Source organism: Protopterus annectens, chromosome 7.part0 (assembly GCF_019279795.1).
Source record: "Protopterus annectens isolate FY-2018-M chromosome 7.part0, PAN1.0, whole genome shotgun sequence".
In the NCBI taxonomy this organism is placed as follows: domain Eukaryota; kingdom Metazoa; phylum Chordata; order Ceratodontiformes; family Protopteridae; genus Protopterus; species Protopterus annectens.
Genome location: NC_056739.1, coordinates 758,267,651 through 758,279,676, shown reverse-complemented (window position 1 = coordinate 758,279,676; position 12,026 = coordinate 758,267,651). Strand labels below are relative to the sequence as shown.

The 12,026-nt window shown below is 43.7% G+C and overlaps 1 protein-coding gene across 5 annotated transcripts in view; it reads right to left on the bottom strand.

Annotated features, from left to right (window-relative positions):
- KCNAB3 (potassium voltage-gated channel subfamily A regulatory beta subunit 3) overlaps positions 1-12,026 on the bottom strand; it is a 1,202,467-nt gene that overhangs the window by 283,567 nt on the left and 906,874 nt on the right. The window lies entirely within an intron of this gene.

Sequence of the window (12,026 nt, the reverse complement as noted above, 5' to 3'; positions counted from 1 at the left end):
CCACATTTAACATTTTATGGATACTCTATGCAATGGATATTTCCACATGAACCTTCCAATAATTTGTGGGGTTCAGCTACAGTCCAGGCTGTGTGTGGGAAAGACTAGAAGCACCATTAACACATGGGGTTTATGCAGGGTTCGTGTGGGAACCCAATGTTAACATACAGGGTTCAGGTACAGGCCAGGGTGTAAGTTTTGAAGACTAGAGGCATCCTTAACACATGGGATTCATACAGGATTCATGTGGGGACCCAATGTTAACATGCAGGGTTCAGGTACAGCCCAGGGTGTGTGTGATAAAGGCTAGAGGCATCATTAACATGTGGGTTTCATGGAGAGTTCATATGGGAACCCAACATTAACATGCAGGGTTCAGGTACAGCTCAGGGTGTGCATGGTAAAGACTAGGGTCTTCATTAACATGAAGGGTTGGTGCAGGGTTCATGTGAGCCCAACATTAACATGCAGGGTTCAGGTACAGCCCAGGGTGTGAGCAGTGAAGACTAGAGGCATCATTAACATGCGGGGTTCGTGCAGGGTTCATGTGGGATCCCAACATTAACATACAGGGTTCCGGTACAGCCTAGGGTGTGAGTGGTAAAGAATACAGGCATATCTTAATCTTATTTCATAAAGTATTGATTCTATGTCTTTAAGTGAACAAGCATCAGCTGTTGTCAAACTCTTCACACTTTAGTGATAGCGGCAAATGGGTCAAGTGGACATTTACCATTACCTCAGCATGACTCCAGACAGTTTTTACTCATGTCTATATTTTCTAATGTCTACACTCAGGAGGTGAACATTTACACAGTTGTATTTTTATCAGTTCATGACAGACAGAGTACTTATGTAAAGTACAGTTTTGTACCTACCATAAATGTAGATGTCCAATAGGTATGCATCTGCAGTCATCACATATGGGTTGTCCTGTCTCAGGCAGCCCTTCGGTCGGCCGGATTCCAAAGTCTGGGTCCGGCGTCGGCTGATGTCGCCCCTTCCCCGACGTCAGAGCGTCTGGGATATAAAAGCATCAGCTGATGCCATCTTCCTCAGTTTTTCTTGCCCCAGATGCCAGGTGCCCTCTAAGGAAGGCTAAATTTGGAGAAATGCAATAAAAATCCAAACATGCACAAAAATATATATAAAAACAAATACACCATAATAGATCCCCCCAGCTAGCTATTAGAGGGATAAGTACCCTAGAAATACCACAGAGGGGAAGGAGGGAGGGTAAACCTGACTGCAGATGCATACCTATCGGACATCTACATTTATAGTAGGTACAAAACTGTACTATGTCCTTCAAGGATGCATCTGCAGTCATCACATATGGGTAGAGTACCATAGCCAATCTGGGGGTGGAGGAACTAAGAAAAGGATGGTGTAGCTAAAATACCCTGCAGGACAGCCATAGCAAAGCCTGCTCTGGATCTGGAATATAAAGGTAAATTGTAATGCTTGGCAAATGTATGCATGGAGCTCCATGTGGCAGCTTCTAAAATGTCCTTGGTAGCCACCCCTCTCTTAAGAAGGCTGTGGAGGTGGCTGTGGCCCTCGTGGAATGAGGTCTAATGTTAGCTGGTACAGTCTTTCCATGAAAGGAGTAACAAAAGCGAATGCAATTTCCTATCCATTTTGAAATTGTCTGTTTGGAAATTGCTTTTCCTTGTGTACCAGCAGCATATGCTACCAACAGCTGGTCAGTTTTTCTGTAACCTTTAGTTCTGTCCAAGTAGTAGCGCAACTGTCTGTGTATGTCCAGGGTGTGCAAAAGTTTCTCCCCTTTATTTTGTGGATTTGGGAAGAAGGTAGGCAAGTGAATAGCTTGGTTTAATGAAACCCTGGATACCACCTTTGGCATAAATGTAGGATTGGTTCTCAATGAAACTCTGTCCTGATGAAAAATAATGAATGGCTGTACTGCCATCAGGGCCTGCAACTCCGAAACTCTTCTTGCTGAGGTTATGGCCAAAAGGAAGGCAGTCTTCCATGAAAGGTACTGTAGATCTGCAGATGCTGCTGGTTCAAATGGAGGCAGCGTTAGTTTTTCCAACACGAAGTTAAGGTCCCAAGCAGGTAGAGGTGGTTTCCTTGGAGGTTTGATGTTTTTGATTCCTCTTAGAAATTGTCTTAGGAGAGGATGAGAGAAGACAGGTGTATCAGTGTTGTACTCTGCTGAAATTGCTGAAGCATGAATTTTAATGGAGGAATAAGACAGACCATTGTGGAACATTTCTGCCAAATATTCCAGGATATGTGCCATGTTCATCACTGTCGCATCTAGGCCCTTTGTGGTGTTCCAAATGAAAAATCTTTTCCGTTTTGCTGAATATGCTTTTCTTGTGGAAGGGCGGCGAGCTTCCATAATAATATCCTTCACTCTCTGGGATAGCTTATCCTGAGGAGGAGTCAAGGTATTCTCCAGGCTGTTAGTTGTAAGGTCCTCAGGTTGGAATGCAGAGTTTTGTAACTGTGCTGTGTCAGTAGAAGTGGCCATAGAGGAAGAGGCCATGGTTTTGTATGTGACATGCTCTTTAGCAGTGGGTACCAGTGCTGTCTTGGCCAGTCCGGAGCTATCAGAATCACTTTTGGCTGCTCTGTCCTGATCTTCAGTAACACCTTGGTCATTAATGGAAGAGGTGGAAATGCATACACTGTTAGATTTCTCCAGCTGAAAGAGAGAGCGTCCACTTTCCACGCTTGTGGGTGGTATGTCCTTGAGCAGAATGTCTTCAGTTGATTGTGGGGGGGAGGCAAATAGATCTATGTCCGGCCTCCCCCATGATTGTGTTATCTGTAGAAAGATGTCCGGGTGCAGCATCCATTCGTGCGCATCCATGATATTTCTGCTTAAGCTGTCGGCCAGTGTATTGTCTTTCCCTGGTACAAACTGAGCTTGCAGCTGTATATTGAGTTTCAAGGAAAGATCCCAAAGGTTCATTGCCAGTCTGCAAAGAGGGTAGGAATGGGTGCCTCCTTGCTTGTTTATGTACCACATCACTGTGGTGTTGTCTGTCCTTATTAGTAGGTGGCCTTGATGCAGAAAGGGTTTGAAGGCCTCGATTGCATGTATCACTGCTAGTATTTCTTTTTGATTTATGTGCATGCGTAGCTCCTTTTTGACCACTGTCCTTGGATATCTCTGCCCTCCATGTGTGCTCCCCAACCTAGGTCTGAAGCGTCCATTGTAATAGTTTGGGTGGTTTTTGGCTTTGTGAAGGGCAATCCCCTGTTGGACTGGCTGGCCTGAGCCCACCACAGAAATTCCTTTTGAAGGCATGGAATGAGTGGGATCAAAGTTTCTAAACTGTGACTGTGCTGAGTCCATAAACGCCTTAGGTACCACTGTAGCTTTCTCATATGCAGCCTTGCTTGTGGGATCAAAAGAATACAGGATGCCATGTAACCCAGGGCCTGCAGGATTTTCCTTGCAGTCAGCTGAGTTTGTCTTGTCAGATTCTTGAAGTAATCCGGTAGTTGTCTTTGTTTTTCTTCTGTGAGATAAGCCATTTGGGTGGTTGTGTCTAGATCCGCACCCAGAAAGGTTATTCTTTGGGATGGAACAAGTCTTGATTTGTGCATGTTGACTGTATATCCCAAGGCCTGCAGAAGGTTGATGGCATAATTTAAGTCCTTTACCAAAGATTGTTGGCTGTCCGCTTGTATAAGGCAGTCGTCCAGATATGGGTATATTTGAATCCCCTGAAGTCTGCAGTGTGCAATTACTGATGCCAGGCATTTCGTGAATACTCTGGGTGCAGTAGATAAGCCAAAGGGCAATGCTGAGAATTGATAATGCTCTGACCCTGCAAGAAATCTGAGGTGTCTTCTGCAACTTTGTCCGATAGGGACATGTAGGTATGCCTCCTTGAGGTCTAGAGTCACCAGCCAAGACCCCTTGCCCAGCATGGGAAGGAGTTGCTGTAGAGTCAGCATTTTGAATTTTGGCACAATGAGATAAGTATTCAGTGCGGACAAGTTGAGTATTGGTCTCCATTGATTTTCTTTTCTTGGAACAAAGAATAGTCTGGAATAAAATCCTTGGCCTTGTTCTGAAAGAGGAACTTTTTCTATAGCTTTCATTTGTAGTAAGTTTGAGATTTGTTTCAAAGCCTCTGCCCTTTGATTTGGTGGCAGACCTGGCATGCCTTTTCTTTTTGGCAATGTGTGAAAATGGAACCTGTATCCGTTGTCTATTATTTGCAGTGTCCATTTGTCTCTTGTAATGCTGTGCCAATTTTTTGAGAATAAAGAAAGCTTTCCGCCTAAAGGTGCTGCTAATTGAGCCTTGGTTGGCGGAGTCAAAGCAAAGTCATTGAGTTTGTCCTTGTGCAGCAGTTGTAGGTCCTGCACTGCCTGTCTGGTTTGGAGGTTGCCATTGACGGCCTCTGTAGGAACCCCTAGCTTGGCCTCTACCTCTGGCACGCCTGTTCCTGCCTCTCTGAAATCTTTCTGTGTCCGGAAAGGACCAATTCTTGGAAGGCCAATTTCTGCTGAATCTTGGTGGTTGGACTTGAAGAAAATCCTTAACTGTTTGTACAGATTTCACCTTTTCCTCAAATTTCTTTAGGACCTCTTGAGCAGTGGAACCAAATAGCTTTTGCTTTTCCAGTGGAGCATCTAGAAGCTTAGCTTTAACATGGTCTGGCAGAGATTGTTCCTTCAGCCAAGCATGCCTACGTATGACAACACCTGTCATTGCTGACCTACATGAAGCTTCCAATGCATCATAACCACACTGCAAGAAATGGTTGCTAACCTGCTGGGAGTTATGTATCAGATCCTGAAGGGATTTGCGATCAAGAGGTTCAGTAGAAGACAGTTTCTTATGCATTTCTTCTAACAAATACTCTTGGTACTGTATCATATGAAATTGACAATTTAATGCTCTCATAGAAAGAGTGGCAGAAGTATACACTTTTTTACCCCATCTCTCTAAAGCCCTGGACTCCTTTGCAGAGGGGAGTGGGTTCTTAGTAGTAACAGCTGCAACCCATTTAGGGCCCTGGGAAATAGTTTCAGGATCAGCAGAGTGGGCCTTGTAAAGAAAATTATGTGAGTCCGGGACCCTGTAGTACCTATCAGGTTTAACAGGAGCCGGAGGCAGAGTGTCAGGGGTCATACTAGAGTCAGAGTACACATCATCAATGACATTTAATACAGGAGGGATAGCCAAGGGTCTATGTTGAGGTAAATGTAGAAAAGTTCTTAGTCTTTTCCTGGAATCAGAATATTCCTGGCCCTGCCATTTAAAATGCTCTCTCATAGAGTGAAGGGTCTCCCCCCGAAGGAAAGCTCTTCAGGAGGGGAGGCTGAGGGGATAGATTCCTTTGCATCCGAATCCTTGCAGGGCGAAAAAGCCTCCTCCTGGTAGTCCGAGTGATCAGAGCCATCAGAGGCCTCCTCTGAGGAGTGGGGATCAGGGGAGTCCACCCTGGGCCTTTTGTCTAGAGGGGGTTGAGAGCCCCTGTCCGGATGGGGCTGAGAGCCCCTGATTAAAGAGATAAGGTCCTCTGCCAAAGTTAGGATCTGTGAACTAGAAGAGGGTCCCTGAGGAATAACCCTGGGAGGCATAGCTTTAGTGTGTTTAGCAGCTTTAGTCCTGGTGAAGGCCTTTAGGGACATGGATGCAGGAGGCCTGGCTGCACCACGTGCTGGTGTAGCTTTGTCTAGTGGAATGGTGTCGGAAGCTTCCAAGACACCAGTTTCTGAAGGCAATTCAATAACCGACTCGGTAGGTGCCTCCGGGGCCGAGGCTGTCGGTTGTATGGTTTCAGGGTTCGGAAGTACCAAGGACTCGGTATCAGCTGAGACTGAGACACTTGCAGTAGGATTGGCCGTGGTTTCAGCCGAAACCGCGGCCCGCATGTGTCGGTCCTTGTCTTTCCGTTTCTTAGTTAAATGTGAAGTCGGGGTCTCCGATGGCATTTTATATGAAAAACTAGCCCCAAAAAACTCCTCTGTGAACTCCGACCGACGTCTAAGAGTGCATCGGTTGAAGGAAGCACAGGCAGAACAGGCCGAGATGTTGTGGTCTGGGCCTAAGCAGGGGAGGCAATAAGAGTGGAAATCCTTATGAGGTATTTGTTTCCCACAAGTTAAACAATTATTAACTTTATCTGACATCGGCTGAGGCAAGAGAGAGTCCCCAACGGGGTACTTAGCTTTTGAAGTCTTCGGTTAGTTGAATTACAGGAGCTGGCCGACCAGCACTTGCGAACTGCTTCTGCTTCAGGCACCACGCGGCAAGAAAGACTGAGGAAGATGGCGTCGAGTGACGCTTTTATACCCCAGACGCTCTGACGTCGGGGAAGGGGCGACATCAGCCGACGCCGGACCCAGACTTTGGAATCCGGCTGACCGAAGGGTTGCCTGAGGCAGGACAACCCATATGTGATGACTGCAGATGCATCCTTGAAGGACATCAGCAGAAAATACTATGCCCATATCATGTCCCCTTTAAAACATTGAATCTCCACAATATTGAATCCAAAGTCATTGAGACGACCATATCTTCATTATATCGAACTCCTGGAACAACAAAAACTAACCCCAGGAAAAAAAAACACTTGGCCACCATGGTGAACCTTGTGCTTTTGCTACTGTAGTGTGATCTCAGAGTTTATATATTTAGTTTGGGGGTGTGGGGGGTAGATCCCCCTACATTGAGGTGAGGTGGGGGCAAAGCCACTTGGAAGATTTTCTTGTTTTGCTGTTTGTTGTTTTGTCCTTGTGGTTGAGTGGCTGTTTACAGAAGGTTAGTTTTTATTGTTCTGGGAGTTCAATATAATGCAGATTCGGCAAAGTTGTCTCGATGAATTCGGATTCGATATTGTGGGGATTCGATGTTTTGAAGGGGATCCCCCCATTTCAGCTTTTGTCATGACTAAAATTAGACCTCAACAGAAAGAAGAAAAATAACAATGTACCACTGTACACTTAGCACTTCAATTTCACTCAGCTTTGAAAGGAACGCTAAGTTCACAAAATGACAAGAATAAATAAATACACAGCTAGAAAAGTACCAATAAAACAGTGCCCAATCATATCACACAGTCAGTTTGTTAACTAGAATCAGCTTGTCTGATACTACCAGTTTAATTTCTTATTTTATTAATACCCGTGGAAAACGACATATTGTGAAATAAAATGAAAGAAGCTTCTTTCCTTCTCAAAATTGTTTTAACATTAAATTTTATCTTATTATCCTGTCCATCAATGTTGAACTTTGACATTTAGTAAAATGTTCTGCTAAATGTCTAGAAGCATTTTTTTGCTTGATCTTTCTCATGTTCTTTCAGTCTAATGCAGATTTTATTTTCATTTCCCCAAATATAAAATTTACCGCAAGTATTTTATAAAATATACAATATTACTAGAAACACATGACAACTCTTTACACAGACTTAATTTTCTATCATTTATCTGGCTGAGAGACAAATCCCTGACCATGACCTGGGTGGTCTGAGTTTGATTAGTAGCTCAGACCCTTGTTTTAGAGGGCATGGGGGACAACACGAGTGACACAGCTCTGTGATATGGAGTGACAAATTTCTGACCACAACCTAGGTGATCTGAGTTCAATTAATAGGTCAGACACATGTTAGAATGTGCCAGCTACAACATGAAAGATGAGGTATCAGCCTATTTGTCTCTTCTTGGGAGGTGCATGTGTGGGGGGGTGTGTGTGCAGGGGTTACAGCTGGTTTGTGAACCCCAGTGGTGGTACCTAGGCAGAAATGTGAGTGGCGCTTTTATCAGTAGGAAGCATCACCACATAGCTGGGACATAGCACAACCAGCAGATGAAATCAGCCCTGCATGTCAGTGGGAGTTACTGCTTAAAAGAGAAACTTCCTAAAAGCCACAATATGATGTTTCCACACCTGGCCCAGTTTCACTCTCAGTGTATGATGGCTTGCATTATTAAGAACCTGCATAAGCGATAACTTGCTACCCCTCCAAAGAGATTAGGCCAATATGGGTGCTGGCAGTACTGTCAGAGAAGGGTGGAACTGGAAGAAAATACATTTTCTACCATTCACTATCAAATAAATGTTACAAAGAATATGTGAAGCTCACATTAAACCTATTCCTTTACATTTGAAACATATATTCCTATCATATCTCTCTACCTCTTAGAACAAGAAGTCTGGTCAAAGCCTAAAATAATTGTGTGGTGAGGGGCAAAGGCCCAAAAATAGGGACAGATTTTAAATACTGTTCTTACAAACTTAGAAAGTTGCTAGAATATCAAGATTTGCATTAGCATGTATTTTCCAAATGATATGAAGTCTGAGTGACTTCAGTCCCTGGTGATTTTCCAGAAAACCACACATTTTATGAGAAGCAGGCCAAAAATATGAGGCAAAAATCTTGACATTCTGCAAAAATCTGAACAGTTGAGAGGTATGGTACTTGGGAGGACTTCCCTCACCTTGCTATCAGTTTGTAGTATGAGCGAGAAGTCTTTGACTACCCGAATTAATTCCTCTAAAGCAACATATTCAGTGGTCAAATACAATTTGTTAGTGGAACATTTTTCAGTGATGTAACTACATGAGTTTCTGTGGGCAATAGTTTTTTTTTCTTTTCTCTGTATTTATCACATTTTTCATTAAGCCTCTTGTTATGTCTTCCTTATTATAAAGATATTGGCTCAAACTGCTAGAGTCATCCAAAGAATCTTAAATCATTTTGCTCAAAAAACTCAGCAAATAGTAATGAAGACAAAATAGGGAGCCTTAAAATAGTTCTCTTTACTGGACCCATACACGTACCGCTATTAGGCAAATTCTCTATGTACATTTTAAAATATTGTTTAACATCGAATCTAACAATATTTCATCTTTGTCAGCCATTTGTATAAAATGCGTTCATTATCAGCTAGCTGTTGAATCATTTACCATTCAGATTCTGACAAATAAAATTACATTACATTTCTATTGGTACAATTTTTGTTTAAAGAAATTAAACCATCTAAATTCATGCTGACTAAACTGAGATACTTTTCCTGGGACTCTGATACCACTTTGGAGTAGTAGTACAGCCACATTGTATTCAAAGTGGTGCTACATTATTTTCTACTTATGTAGGCCATGGAGAAATCATCTCTCACCAGTGAGTATCACACTCCATAGGGAGTGATATCTACACCTCACAACCTTTTGACATTAAAAATAGGAACAAAGGCAGTTGAAATATAGGAAATCCAGCTAAAAATCTGGACATCTGATTAGCATAACATTTGAACACTAAACAGCCCATAACTTTTCCCTCTTCCATTAGGAATGTGGGATACTAGTCAGAAATGTTTAAAACACAGAGTGACAAAAATGATGGAAAAATATAATCACAATGAGAGCAACAGTGTAAAATCTGTAGACTTGAATGAACTTGTCCCCATAGTGCCTTTTTTAGGCAAGGCTCAAAGGACAAACCAACCACCGTAACCCGCACAGGTAACCAAAAACTAAGGCTAATGTTACTCAATGCCAGAAGTCTCAACCTCAAAATGCACACACTCGAGGCTCTCCTCAGCATGGAGAAAATCGATGTTTGTGCAGTGACGGAAACCTGGTTCAAGGCTCAAGAGAGCACCCCAGCACTGCCAGGTTACAATTCATATCATACCTTCTGGCCTCAGTTACCGGATCGCAGTACAAAGGGCGGAGGTGTATCCATATTCATCAAGGATACCCATATCTCCAAGTAAGTAGTGCAGCATGATGCCGCAGAGATCATCCATGTGCGACTCAGCAGGCAAAACCACATTTCAAGTTGTAGCTGGTTATAGATCGCCCACCATGTCCCAAGATGCTCACTCTGCATTCCTTGAGACATTGGAAAATATAAAGGTCCTACCCAACACCATAATCTTGGGCGATTTCAACTACCCTGGTATAGACTGGGCGAACTACCAATGTTCCAACTCCTATGCTCAGCGATTCATAGAATTTATAAATTCAAATGCCCTTGAACAACTAGTATGTTCCCCCACTAGAGGGGACAACATATTGGATTTAATCATCACAAATATGGGCGCCCATTGTACCACACCCATTATCACCCCCTCCTTGGTCAGATCCAACCACAAATTGATAACCCTGGACATCCTCACTCCTCCACTTCCCCCAATCAAAGAAACCATAGTCAAAAACCTTTCCAAAGCAAACTTCAAACTACCTGCATCCGAAGTGGAAAGCTTCACTATTCCCTTGCAGAAAGATAATGTTATCCAGGATGCGGAATCCTACACCAAGGCACTCTATATGCATCTTCAGGATTGCATGGACCGTGCTATCCCAAATAAAACCAAGACTCCTTCCCCAAGCAAGAAGAAACCAGTCTGGTGGACCCCGGCCATAAGCAGACTATACAATAAAAGGAGGAGACTTATACAAAAAAAGGCCAAATCTCAAGTAGAAAAATCATCCCTGATCAGCATTAGTAAGAAATTGAGGGCCCTCATCAAGTCAACTAAAGATAATTTTGAAAAGAAAGTTGCCAAGGATAACCATAAGGCCTTCTATGGCTACGTCAAAAACCTAAATGGCAACACTCAGGTCTGTTCTGAGCTAGTACAAAATGGAACAAAATACACTGACACTTCTGACATTGCCAACATCTTGGCTGACAGGTTCAGTGCAAATTCCTCTCCCCCCTCACCACCTACAGGGCCTATTACCATTCTAGAGGATTGTGTAAGTCCAATTATTACTGATACGTTGGTTAACAAGGCTCTATCTAAAGCTAAAAACATTGCCTCCATGGTACCAGATGGTGTCCCAGGCTGTCTCATACGCAAGCTCCAAAAGGAATTAACCCTGCATCTTAATACCCTGTTCAGTCTCAGCCTCTCCACAGGATATGTGCCCATAGAATGGCGCACGGCAATGGTGGTCCCGCTACACAAGGGTGGGGCCACAACTGACCCTGGGAACTACTGACCAATAAGCCTGACCAGCAGTCTGATCTGTAAGGCTTTGGAGCGAATCGTTATGGAATTCATAAATGAAGAGATTGGGAACCTCCAGTCACTGGACCCCACACAGTTCGGCTTCGTCAAGGGCAGATCATGTCTCCTGAACCTGGTGGATTTCTTTGAGACAGTTACTCAGGCTATAGATAAGGGAAAGGAGGTACACACATCTTACCTTGAACTTGCTAAAGCATTTGACACCATTCCCCTTTCATGTATTATTGATAAGCTCACCAGCCTGGGCATAACCTCTTACGTCACAAGATGGATCGCAAACTGGCTCTCAGACAGATCCTATAAAGTAAGAGTAGCGGGATCTATGTCCGAATCCAGACCAGTAACGAGTGGTGTGCCTCAGGGCTCTGTCCTGGGGCCCCTCCTGTTTGGCATATACTTCTCAGAAATACAGGCAAGCATGGAAAGGCTGTGGCTGACTAAGTTTGCGGATGACTGCAAACCGGGTGCTATAACGGAGTCTCCGGCCGACATGGAGATCCTCCAGAAGGGCCTAAATGAGACTGATGCATGGTGTCAAAGCTATGGTCTCAAGCTAAATGCAAAAAAATGCGTAGTAATAACCTTTGGAAAAAACAGAGTACCTGCAAACTACAACATAGGAGGTAATCTCCTGAAATCTGAAAAAGAAATAAGGGATCTAGGGACCCAAGTAGATAGTCAGCTTTCCTTTGATAACCATGTTGCCAAAGTGGTTAGAAAATCCTTCTATGTGACCCATCTGATCACGAAAGGGTTCGCATCAAGATCTAAGGATGTAATGGTGCCCCTCTACTCTTCCCTCATCAGACCCATTATTGAGTACAATGCACCAATTGGAATGTACCTGGCTAGACATCTCCAGCAGCTGGAGAGACCACAAAGGTACCTAACCAAGAGGATTACTGGCCCCAAACAGTTGCCCTATGCAGCACGACTGAAAAAGCTAAGACTGTTCTCTGTTGCATACCGCTTTCTCAGAGGCGATCTCTGTCTAACATACAGAGCCATGTCCAACCCAGAATTGTTGAACATGCTCCATCTTA